This window comes from Magnolia sinica, chromosome 6 (assembly GCF_029962835.1).
Source record: "Magnolia sinica isolate HGM2019 chromosome 6, MsV1, whole genome shotgun sequence".
Classification (NCBI taxonomy): Eukaryota; Viridiplantae; Streptophyta; class Magnoliopsida; order Magnoliales; family Magnoliaceae; genus Magnolia; species Magnolia sinica.
Genome location: NC_080578.1, coordinates 47,424,795 through 47,437,849, shown reverse-complemented (window position 1 = coordinate 47,437,849; position 13,055 = coordinate 47,424,795). Strand labels below are relative to the sequence as shown.

General features: G+C 37.5%; 1 non-coding gene across 1 annotated transcript; it reads left to right on the top strand.

Annotated features, from left to right (window-relative positions):
• Window positions 1–11,829: 11,829 nt before the first annotated feature.
• On the top strand, window positions 11,830–11,936 carry LOC131250396 (small nucleolar RNA R71). Its single transcript, XR_009173321.1, has one exon. It is a non-coding gene; the product is annotated as a small nucleolar RNA R71 (small nucleolar RNA).
• Window positions 11,937–13,055: the final 1,119 nt, after the last annotated feature.

Here is a 13,055-nt window from a genome sequence, read left to right as displayed (position 1 = left end):
GAATTGATCCATGAAAATTCTCATCATCTCAGGACCATCAAATGTGTAACATCTTATCTTGGCATTCCTTCTAAGAAATGGCATGATGGTCCATTCACCAAGGACCATCCTAGCAAAATTGTATCCAATGCAAGCTTTTAGGTCATATTATATTAAAGAGGCCACCTCCCATCAAGGTCAGTATGCAATCCTCAAATAAAGAGGCCACCTCTTCTGTTTGCTTTGGCTTACCTCACTTTTGTATGGCCTGGAGAGGTGTTTGGTTCAAAATAATGTGTTATTGGCTACTAGCTCATGCTTTGTTTATAGGAAGCTTTCCAATCTTGTAATTTGATCTTTTTAAGAAACTATTATACTTTGCAGATTGTGGGAGTTGTATTTGATCTTTTCTCATTATTTCAAGAAGCTATTATACTTTCACTTAGTAATGCTTAATATGTATTACATTTTTTTTCTTAAATTATTATTGTGACTTGTTAGTTTATAGTTGTGACTTGTGATTGTGATTTCTAAGTTACATAATTAGTTACCTATTTGAGGATTTCTATGTGGCTTTACATAGATATGGTGTGTTTTTGATAGCATAAAAATCACTCAAATTGTCTCATTTTGGACCATTCAAGGTTAGATAGATAGTATGCTTTCATATAATCTATTTAAATGTTTATGCCTAATCCGCAGTCCATCTCCTCATTTCTCTCTAGATATGTTTCTTCCGTTCCGTATCCAATGCCAAATATTTTTACATTACTTTAGATATTTGGCATCAGAATGTAACGTAAGATCAACTTATCGGGAGAGGCATGGGGAGATGCTGCCAGATTTTCGGCGTGGACGTTTAAATGAGAATATGAAAGTATTACAATCTATCCAACCTTGGATGGGTAACTAATTTAATATTTAATCGAGTGGTGATCCCTAGAAGGTGGGAACCGCTGTTATGACTGTGACAAAGCTATCCATTTCCTATGGACAACAACATGGGTGGCCTGGCCATTTGGACAGGCCCATGTTTATATATTAGCTTGAAATTAATGGAGCAGACCCGGATGTGCGTCGGAGCTATCCAGATGTTGAGTGGGGGTCCCTAGAAGGTGGGAACCGCTATTATGACCATGTGAAATTGTTCATTTCCTATGGACAACAATATTGGTGGCCTGGCCATTTGGACGGAACCGTGTTTATGTATTAGCTCGAAATTGATGGAGCAAACCCGGATGTGCGTCGGAGCTATCCGGATGTTGAGCGGGGGTCCATGGAAGGTGGGAACCACTGATATTTATTTTTTCCCTTCATCACTATCTGTGTGATCTTGTGAACAGGTTGGATGATAAATAAACATCACTATGGCCCTAGAAAGGTTTCAATGATGGAAATCATTATACCCACTGTTTCTTGTGGTATGGTCCACCTGAGTTTTGGATATGATTCAATTTTGGTTTCAACACCTTAAATGATCTAGAAAAGTAGATGAATGGTGTAGATAAACTACATATATTTACAGTAGGTATAATGATTTCCTAACCCTAAATCTAAACTTGAAAACCTAAGCCTAAACCTAAACCCGATCCCAAATTCCTAAACCTATAACCTATAACCTAAACCTAAACCTAAACCTATAACCTAAACCTAAACCTAAACCTATAACCTAAACCTAAACCTATAACCTATAACCTAAACCTAAACCTAAACCTATAACCAAAACCTAAACCTAAACCTATAACCTATAAATTAAACCTAAACTTGAAAACCTAAACTTAAACCGAACCTGAACCCGAATTCCTAAACCTAAACCTAAACCTAAACCTATTCTCAAATCCCTAAACCTACAACATAAACCTAAACCTATAACCTATAACATAAACTTAAACCTAAACCTATAACCTATAACATAAACCTAAACCTATAACCTATAACCTAAACCTAATCCTATAACCTATACCTATAACCTAAACCTAAACCTAAAACCAAAACCTAAACCTAAACCTATAACCTATAACCTAAACCTAAAGCAAAACGTATAACCTATAACCTAACCTAAACCTAAACCTATAACCTAAACCTAAACCTATGACAGAAACCTAAACCTATAACCTATAACCTTAACCTAAACCTAAACCTATAACCTAAACCTGTAACCTATAACCTAAACTTAAACCTATAACCTAAACCTAAACCTAAACATATAACCTATAACTTAAACCTAAACTTGAAAACCTAAACCTAAACCCGAACCCGAACCCAAATTCCTAAACCTAAACCTAAACCTATTCTCAAATCCCTAAACCTATAAACTATAACCTAAACCTATAACCTATAACCTTAACCTTAACCTAAACCTATAACCTATAACCTATAACCTATACCTACACCTAAACCTATAACCTAAACTTAAACCTAAACCTATAACCTATAACCTAAACCTATAACCTTAACCTGAACCTAAACCTAAACCTATAACCTAAACCTAAACCTATAACCTATAACCTAAACCTAAACTTGAAAACTAAAACCTAAACCCAAACCCGAACCTGAAATCCTAAACCTAAACCTAAACCTTTTCTCAAATCCCTAAACCTATAACCTAAACCTAAACCTTAAACCTATAACCTAAACCTAAACCTATAACCTAAACCTATAACTTATAACCTAAACCTATAACTTAAACCTGTAACCTATAACCTAAACCTAAACCTATAACCTATAACCTAAACCTAAACATGACAACCTAAACCCGAACCCGAACCCGAATTCCTAAACCTAAACCTACACCTATTCTCAAATCCCTAAACCTATAACCTATAACCTAAACCTATAACCCTAACATAAACCTAAACCTATACCTAAACTTGAAAATATAAACCTAAACCCAATCCCGAACCCAAAACCAAACCCGAATCCCTAAACCTAAACCTAAACCTAAACTCAAATCCCTAAACCTAAACCTAGACCTAAACTTGAAAACATAAACCTAAACCCGATCCTGAACCTGAAACCAAACTCGAATCCCTAAACCTAAATTTAAACCTAAACCTAAACTCAAATCTCTAAACCTAAAACTACACCTAATCCTAAACCTATAACCCTAACCCTAACCTAAACCTAAACTCGAAAACATAAACCTAAACCCAATCCTGAACCCGAACCCAAACGCAAATTCCTAAACCTAAACCTAAACCGTAACTCAAATCCCTAAACCTAAACCTACACCTAAACCTAAACCTATAACCCTAACCTAAACCTAGACCTAAACTCAAAAACATAAACCTAAACCCGATCCCGAACCCGAAATTGAACCCGAATCCCTAAACCTAAATTTAAACCTAAACCTAAACTCAAATCTCTACACCAAATCCTAAACCTATAACCCTAACCCTAACCTAAACCTAAACTCGAAAACCTAAACCTAAACCCGATCCCGAACCCGAATTCCTAAACCTAAACCTTAATTAAAACTCAAATTCCTAAACCTAAACCTACACCTAATCTTAAACCTATAACCCTAACATAAACCTAAACCTAAACTTCAAATCCTAATCTTAAACCTGATCCCAAACCCAAAACTGAACCTGAATCCCTAAACCTAAACTCAAACCTAAACCTATACCTATACCTAATCCTAAACCTATAACCCTAACCTAATCTTAAACCTATTTTCATAAACTGACTCTAATCTTTTTATTATAGAGATGGATAAGAGTTGGATGTAACTAAGAACAGATTTGGCCCAGAGTATAAACAAGGGGTTCAAGAGTTCATGGAATTTGTGCGAAATCGAGCAGATTCAGACAATAAGATTAGGTGTCCATGTTGAAAATGCAAGAACATAGTTCATAAGACTTTAGACAAAGTAGAAGATGATTTGTTCATAGTTGGGATTGACCAGGGTTACACTTGGTGGATCCATCATGGTGAAGAGTTTCACCAAAGAGTTGAGGCCACTGAAGTCCTTACTGACCTAATTATGCCGGATGATGAGGATGAAGACATTGACAAAATGTAAGATATTATAGGGGATGTGTTTAGGGGAACAATTGCAGATACTAATTTTGCAGCGACAAGTAGTAGCTAAGATATTCATCTTATGGGTGATGTCAAATCAGAAAAGTTTAGTAGGTTGTTAAGGGATGCGCAACGTCCACTTTATCCGGGGTATGAGAACTTCTCCAAGTTGAATTTTCTTACAAGGTTACTTCATTTGAAGATAATAAATCGTTGGAGTAACAAATTGTTCGACATGTTGCTTGATTTGTTGAAAGAAGCATTACTGGATGGTGAGACATTGCCTAAGTCTCATTACGAGGCAAAATCCTAGATGTGAGACTTGGGCCTTGGTTACATCCTCATACATGCATGTATAAATGATTGTTTATTGTATTGGAAAGATCATGAAAATGTTGAAGAGTGTCCAAAACGTGGAGAGTCTAAGTGGAAGTATGACGAAGCCAAGTGTAAGAAAATCCCACAAAAGGTGTTAAGGTACTTTCATTGAAACCCAGATTGCAAAGATTGTTTACGTCTCGCAAGACGGCTGAAGATATGAGGTGGCATAAGGAGAAATGCATTCATGATGATAGTACACTAAGGCACCCTGCGGACTCTGAAGCTTGGCAAAAATTTGACAAGCAATATGACTGGTTTGCGGAAGATTCTCGCATTGTTCAACTAGGTCTTCCAAGTGATGGTCTTAATCCATTTAGTAATATAAGTAGCTCGTACAGTATGTAGCCAGTGGTACTTATGCCCTACAATTTATCTCCTTGGTTGTTTATGAAGGAGTCATTTTTTATGATGTCATTGCTTATTCTTGGACTCAGGTCACCTGGGAATGACATTGATATATATTTGCAACAGTTAGTAGATGAGTTAAATGAGTTGTGGAGTCAAGATGTATAGACGTATGATACATTTGCAGGACAGACATTTCAATTGCATGCAGCGGTTCTGTGGACAATAAATGACTTCCTCGCGTATAGGAATTATTCTGAGTGGAGCACGAAGGGAAAGTTGGCTTGTCCTACATGTAGTATTGAGACTTGTTCATTGTCATTGAAACATGGTAAAAAAAAATATGTTATATGGGCCATCGTCCCTTCCTTCTAAGTAATTATAGTTGGCGCAGCAAAACGATGATAGTTGATGGCAAACAAGATCATAGGCCACCACCAAAAGAGGTATCTGGAGAAGATATGATTCAACAACTGAGTAACAATGGAGAAGTTAGAATTGGTAAGGCACCGCACTTGAAGAAGAGGAAATGTACAGTATTGGAGTATAACTGGAGGAAGAATAGTATTTTTTTAGTTGCCCTATTGGAGTGAACTGAAATTGTGACACAACTTGGATGTCATGAATATTAAGAAGAATATATGTGACAATGTCTTCAGAACATTAATGAACATAGAGAAGAAAATAAAAGACAATTTCAAAGCTTGATTAGATCTACAAGCACTGGGTTTAAGGAAAGAGTTGCACTTGCAACCACATGAAAATTCATATACTATACTAGCAGCCTGTTATACATTGACAAAACTAGAGAAAAAGCATTTATGTGAATAGTTGAGATCGGTGAAGTTTCTCGATGGGTATGCATCAAATATCTCTCGGCGCATAAACATTATAAACTGTGAGGTAACAGGAATGAAAAGTTATGATTGTCACGTCCTTTTGCAACATTTACTACTGGTTGCGATTCATGGATTCCCAAGTAAGGATATCAGTGTGGCGCTGATTGAGTTAGGGATATTCTTTAAGGATTTGTGTTCGAAATCGTTGAACGTAGAGGTTATTAAACGACTGAAGAGGGACATTTTCGTAATCATTTGCAAACTTGAAAGAATATTTTCACCTGCATTTTTTGATCTCATGGTACACCTAGGGATTCACTTACTGCACAAGGTGAAGTTTGCAGGCCTAGTACAATATCGTTGGAAGTATCTGATCAAAAGGTGGTAGAACCTATTAAAATTTTTATTCATTCCATAAACTATATATGTCCATGTTTTCATATGTATAACATAGTGGTTTTATGTACAGATACCTTCACACACTAAAACAATTTGTTAGGAATAAGGAACATCCAGAGGGATCCATTATTGAGGCGTACATTGATAATGAGTGCTTGACATTTTGCTCCATATATCTTCGTGGCATAGAGAATAGATTCAACCAAGAAGATCGGAATGCCGACGAAGGACAGGAGCATGAATAAGGACTCATATCTATATTCGCACATAATGTCTATCCTTTAGGATCCCGAACGTTTTAGGATATGGACCTTGGGGATCAAGTAAAGGTGCAGTGGTATGTGTTGCATAATTGTAAAGAAATAGAGTCGTACTTAGAGTAAGTCAAATCCCTCGATAATTGTATCTCTACATATGATGATCTTAATGTTTCTTATTGATGACATGCCAATTATGTGTAGCGAACACATCAAGGAGATGAAGTCCCAATACCCTACAAATTATGATCGAATGCATCAGGATCAGTTTCCAGAATGGTTTACAAAACGTGTAAGATTTCACCTTGTATCTCACCACACTTAGAATTTTATTGTATTGCACAATATTTAAACCTAAGAAAATTCGTAAACAATTACAATCTACGCATGATAATAGATGAAGACGTTGCATGCTAGCAACTCTGCGGATGCGTCTGATGCACTTTACTCATTGGTGTGTGGCCCTGATAGACGTGTATCTAGATATACAAGTTGTATTGTAAATGGGATTCGGTTCCACACCGAAGAGCGTGAGAAGTATAGGACCATACAAAATAGTGGGGTGGTTGTGAAGGGAATGCATGAGGAGGTAGAAATTGACTTTTATGACATTTTGACGGATATTATTGAACTGAGTTATTGTATGAGAAAGCGGGTATACTTATTTAAATGTGATTGGTGAGACATTGGAAATAAGAAGTTGGGAATACAGACTGACGACTATTTTATGAGCATAAATTAATCTCGGAAGTAGTTTAAGGACGACCCATTTGTCCTCGCCAGCCAAGCCGAATAAGTATTTTACCTCGCTGACACCAAGTTAGGCGGCTCTTGGCACGTGGTGCAGAAAATAAAGCCCAGGAATGTATTTGACGTTCTCGAACTAGACGTCGAAGATAGCGATGATGGGGGAAATGAAACATCTATGGTTGAACAAGCATATCAAGAAGACATGCTATCTGGGGATAGAGGGACTGATCTAAATGTTGATATTGATGTGGTGCAATTAGACAAAGATGATTTGCCACCTGATCATATTGATACCTCGATAATGTATGACATTGTTAGAGATGATAACGATTTCATTGATGACGACATTGCAGACGATGAAGAGGAAATACTGATCAGCGGTAGTGATGGTGAAGAAGAAATAGTCTAAGCGATAGCTATATAGACGACGATTATTAAATGTACACATGATTTACATGTCATTTTTTAATTCGAATAATTTGATTATTACATATATACATGTTTTACAAGTCATGATTTATTCCTTTAATTGACTTATTTATAATCCACATTTGCAGTTGAGTTAATTTTTTATCATGTCCTCCTCAAACCGAAGCGTAGCAGAAGCACGTAGCATACTTCATCAGCTGTTGTGGATGGACTTTCTGACCCTATCTTCTTCTGGTAGGTCCAAAGAGATACCCAGTCTGGTCGATGAGAGTAGGGAGGAATATATCGATGATGACTCATATGAAAGATTATATAATCTCAAAAAAAATTTGGACCTGATGGAGGAATATAACCGCAAAAAATTTCATATGGAAGATGCAGTTTTGTCACTTGCACATCTGAATGAAGTCCCGAGAGACCAGATTTCTCCTATTGTGACTAGCATGTTGGCTGTAACAATGTCGAGTGCTTCACACAGCTTAACATATACTTCTACAACATACGATAACTTACGTAGGGAGTACTTCAGATAGTTGATCCGAAGTTGTTTCGTATTACAATGAAATACATGTATTTAATATAAAATGACAATGTGTAATGAAAATTTCAAATTTTACTATAATGTTTACCGTTTTATTATATTCTGCTTGCATTATAATGTAATGGTATAATCATATTTTAATCATCTCTCTAAGCATAAGAACAAATTCATTCTACATCAACACTACTTGTATAATATTTTAGTACATTCCACTTGCACTATAAAGTTTAATGTGGTTGCTATATTGATGTTCGTACACTTATACTAACATTGTTTAAATTTATAAGTTCAAACTTCTCACATATTCAGTCATGGCACCAGGTGGGAGATCACGTCGTTCGCGCATTGGATATATCCCTTCCACCTGTGATATGGCGGAGACAGCATAGACGTCACATGCTACATCACAGGCATTTACGCCCTCGGTTGAGCATAGATCGGGCACTGTATGTAAGTGTAGACATATATTTCTTTTAGTGACTTCTGTTTATGTTTAGACTTACATATTTCTTTTGCGACAACATCATCGACCAGCTGACAAGGACATAGACCCACGTGTGGGTTAATTTTAAAGCAACTTACGCGTGAGGTTAGGGTGACGGTAGAGTTCCTACAGGACTGCTTTAGACTTGTTGGGAACAATGTCAGATTGTTTATGTCAGATGTCGATGTCCTATGCCAATCTCTAATCCCCGCCACCACACCCTGTTGGGCAAACGTGACAGATGATGTGCGGCAACTCATCCATCAGCGCCTTTAGGTAAATTTTAGTAAATTAAATTTTCTTTTGTGAAAGTTCATTTACGGTTAAGTTATTTTCTTAATAAGTTTATTACCTTAATCTATTGTTTACGAAACTGTAGGATAAATTTATCCTAAATCTGAGTGTTCCCTACATTTCTCATGCCATTGACGACATGGTCAGGGAGCGGTTCAAAGAGTACCGCGGGGAGTTACACTAGCGGTATAAGCGGTGCAGGACCCACAAGGAGGCCAATACTGTTCGCACCGCTGCAGGTGACTACAGACGACTGGCGTATACTCTGCGAGAGATTTTCATATGATGTCTTTCAGGTAATATTTATATATTTACGATATCTTAAGGTAACAATTAAATTCACAATTAATAACAATGTATTATGAATAATGTGTTCAGAAGAGGAGCAAAATAAATTCTGCAAATAACGGAAAGTTATAAGTGAACTACGTAACAGGTTCAAAGTCATTTGTACGACATCGTCACTATGTGGTAAGAAATTTTCGGTGATTATTAAGTTGATATATTCAAAGTCATTTATATTAACTCTATTGTCCTTTTAATTGCACAGCGAGATTCCGTCACCGGCCTGGAGTCCGGACCAGTAGACCTCTACAGGGGGACTCACCGTCAGTAGGCGACGGGATCTTGGGTTCATCCTAGAGCCAGTGAGAATTGGGTAAAAATCCTTACATTGTAAAATTTAATTGCAATGAATTATAATAATGTCATTCATTATGAAAATTCATATGTTTTCATTACAGGCGGTGATGGACACCATACGCAATCAACTCACTCCTGATGGTAGTCAGCGGAGTGAGCCAGATATCCTGAGCAAGGTGTTTGGCACCCGTTCGGGATATCTATGTGGGCTTAGCCATGGTGCCAAACTCATGGCACCCGCTAGATCTGCCTCTAGCCGATCCATCGCTGGCGAGAGCACCTTATGCTGAGCTGATAACATAGAGAGAGAGAGAGGTTCAGTAGCTACGGGTCATCGTTGATGAGATCAGAGAGCAGCTAGAAAGGCAGAGGGAGGAGGACAAGAGGCGACAGGAGGAGCAAGAGAGGAAGATCGAGGAGATGCGGGTGGAGCATGAGCGATAGATGCAGGAGATGTTTCAGGCTCTCGTTGCATGTTTGGCCACCAATGCCCCACCACCTCCGCCTTCATCTTTGTTATTTATTTTATTTTATTTATAATTTATTTTATGTACGAATGTTAAACTTATATATATTTGTGCATGGATGAATGTGATGTGGATAAGATTGTGTGTGTATGTATGGATGTGGTTTGTGTTTGGATGGATGTAGTCTGTGTTTGGATGGATGTAGATGTGAATATGATGAAAATATATTGTAACGGGTGTATATCAGAAATTTTTTCCTGAATTTTGAAAAAAAAGAGACTATTACCAATGAAATATTTCATAGGTAAAAAATACTACAAAGATTTATACCAACGAAACATTTTGTTGGTAATAATAGGTTGAAAACTTATATCGATTGAATATTTCGTAGGTAAAAATTAATACAAAAATTTAAACTTATACCGACGAAACATTTTGTAGCTAGAAATTAATACAAATAGTTTATACCAATGAAATATTTTGTAAGTAAATGTTTATACCGACGACCTATTTCATCGGAAAAAGTTTAATCCACAGTTTATATCGATGAAATATTTCGTAGGTAAAAGTTTAATCCATAGTTTTTACCTATGAAATATTTCATAGGTAAAAGTTTAATCCACATTTTTTACCTACGAAATATTTCGTAGGTAAAAGTTTCACCCACCTTTTTTACCTACGAAATATTTCGTAGGTAAAAGTTTAATCCATAGTTTTTTACCTACGAAATATTTCGTAAGTAAAAGTTAGTTTTACTGATGAAATATTTCATCAGTGAAAGCTGTGTTTACCGACAAAATATATTATTTTTTCTACTAAAAGTAACATGTTTTGCCAGTGATTTTTTTTGTCGGTAATTGTTTTAGCATTGCCGATGAAGTAATATTTCATTGGTAAAAGGCTTTAGCCACGGTCTTATCACGACAATCTTTTCGACGACATATTTCATCGGTAATAATCATTACGAACGAAAAAAGATTAAATAACAAAGAATTATTTCATCAATAAAAGAACAATTTCCTGTAGTGCTTAGGCTAGCCAACCAACACTTGTGCTAGCCGAAGCAGAGCTTTTGCTAGCCGAACTTTCGCAAGTTCTAAAAGAACATGTTTCTGGATTTTTAGCCGAACTTTCTTGGGCTAGCCGAATTCTTGGGCTAGCTGAACTAAGACTCGGGCTAGCCGACCGATACTTCAAATCTTGGATTCTCTTCATTCCTCACTTAGTTTTCTTTAATCTTTGGCACGTGAAGAGCTTAAATTACTTATCTCATACTGTGGTTTGGGACTGGGGAGAGGTTGAGCAGGAAGTATCCCCTTTCCCCCCAATTGTTAAGTGCGACTCTATCCTTTGAATAAATGACACAAGCATTCCTAATGCTGATCTGATATTCTAGTTAAGTAGCTCTTGGTCTTAAATATGTTTTTGAACTGGATCCTCTTGATGTTTCCCTTGAATTGAAATTTGATTAGGGAATCCTTGAGGTGTAACCGTTTGTCTATTCCTCCAACTGAAGTTTGGATGATTTCTCCAACTAGGATTATATGTATTGGATGTGGGTCCATTGAAAAGTCTTTGGTAATTATTCACGGCATTAGATTGCTCATTCAATGCCTCTTGAAAAGCAGGTATTGTTAGACAATTCTCAGTTGTGTGAACATTACAAGCACAAATACAGCAAACAGTTTCTTTAGCCTTATCCTTCTTTAGTTCCATGGTCTCAAATTTTCTTATGAGATTAGCCACTTTAGCATTGATATCATCATCCTCTTTCAGAAGGTATATTCCGCCCCTTTCCTTTGATTGAGTGGGCCTAGAGGTGGTGCTCGATTTTGGGGAGATGTCTCATGATTGTTCGGTTTCAGCGAGTTTTTCAAAGTAAGCCCACACTTCATCAACATTTTTATTCATGAATTCCCCATTGCACATCGTCTCAACGAATTGGTGCATGGAAGATGTCAATCCATTATGAAAGAAACTTGTTCTGTGTCACGTTTCAAAACCATGTTGTGGCCATGAATTAACGAGATCCTTGAACTGCTCCTAATATTGGAAGAATATTTCATCTTCCTTTTGGGAAAAGTTCATGATCAACTTCCTGATAGCGTTCGTCTTATGATATGGAATGAATTTTTTTATGAACTTCATCATGTCTTTCCATGTGCCAATAGATCGTGGACATAGTGAGTGCAACTATGTCTTAGCCTTTTTGTTTAAGGAGAAAGGAAATATTTTTAGCCTAACTGTGTCCTCAGACACGTTAGGAAAATATAAAGTGGCTACAATCTTGTCAAACTCTTTCAAGTGTAGATATGGACTTTCATATTCAAGTCCAAGAAACTCTGGAAGGAGTTGGATCACACCTGGCTTGATATCCACGTTTCCTATATTTTTTAAAAAAACCATACAGGATGTAAAGCCCGTATCCTAAACCGTACCATTTCGTAAGCTTCTGCGGCCCTCCCGGTCAAATTCCGGTGACCTGTGATTTGTTATAGGCATTTGCGCACGATCCTAAGTCACGTCCCATATATTAGAGTCAGTGCAACCTGAGACTTGTACACTAGTGACCGCGCCATCGCCGCGGTTCCAACACCATGTATTACGCGCCGAGGCGATACCCGGGCCAGGAGATGTGGGCCCATGATCAGTTCGAGAAAACACCGCGCGTTACAAATTTGAAGAGAATCTATCAAATCCATCACATCAATCACTTCACTTGTCAAAAGTACACCCATCACTCAACCCATTACTCTCCCCGTGCCCAAGTACAAAAGTAACCCCAAAAAAAGTCAACAAGTACCTTACCACTCATGTCACTCCACCATCCCTCTCTCCCATCATCTCTCTCTCTCTCTCATTCTCTCTTCACTCAAGCAACTCCCAAGAGAAGCCAACATCCAAGGCATTTCCTAGCTCCATGAGAGGCTTTGTGTGGCCCACTTCCTATCTCTCATCCCCACCCTCCAAAAAAACAATCTCAACCGTTGAAGTTCATCCTTTGGAGCTCTAAATCACGTTGGCGGAAGAAGGAAAAGGAGATCAAAGGTGGGTGCTTTTATTTATTGATTTTATGATTTGAGGGCCCACATATGTGGGTCCCATCTTGATGTATGTATTATATAAGGAGGGCCCATAGTGGCGGGGTCCCTCCCCTCCTCACCGCTTCTCTCTCTCTCTCATGATGTGTGGCCCACCATGATTTTATTCGTGTTATCCCATTTG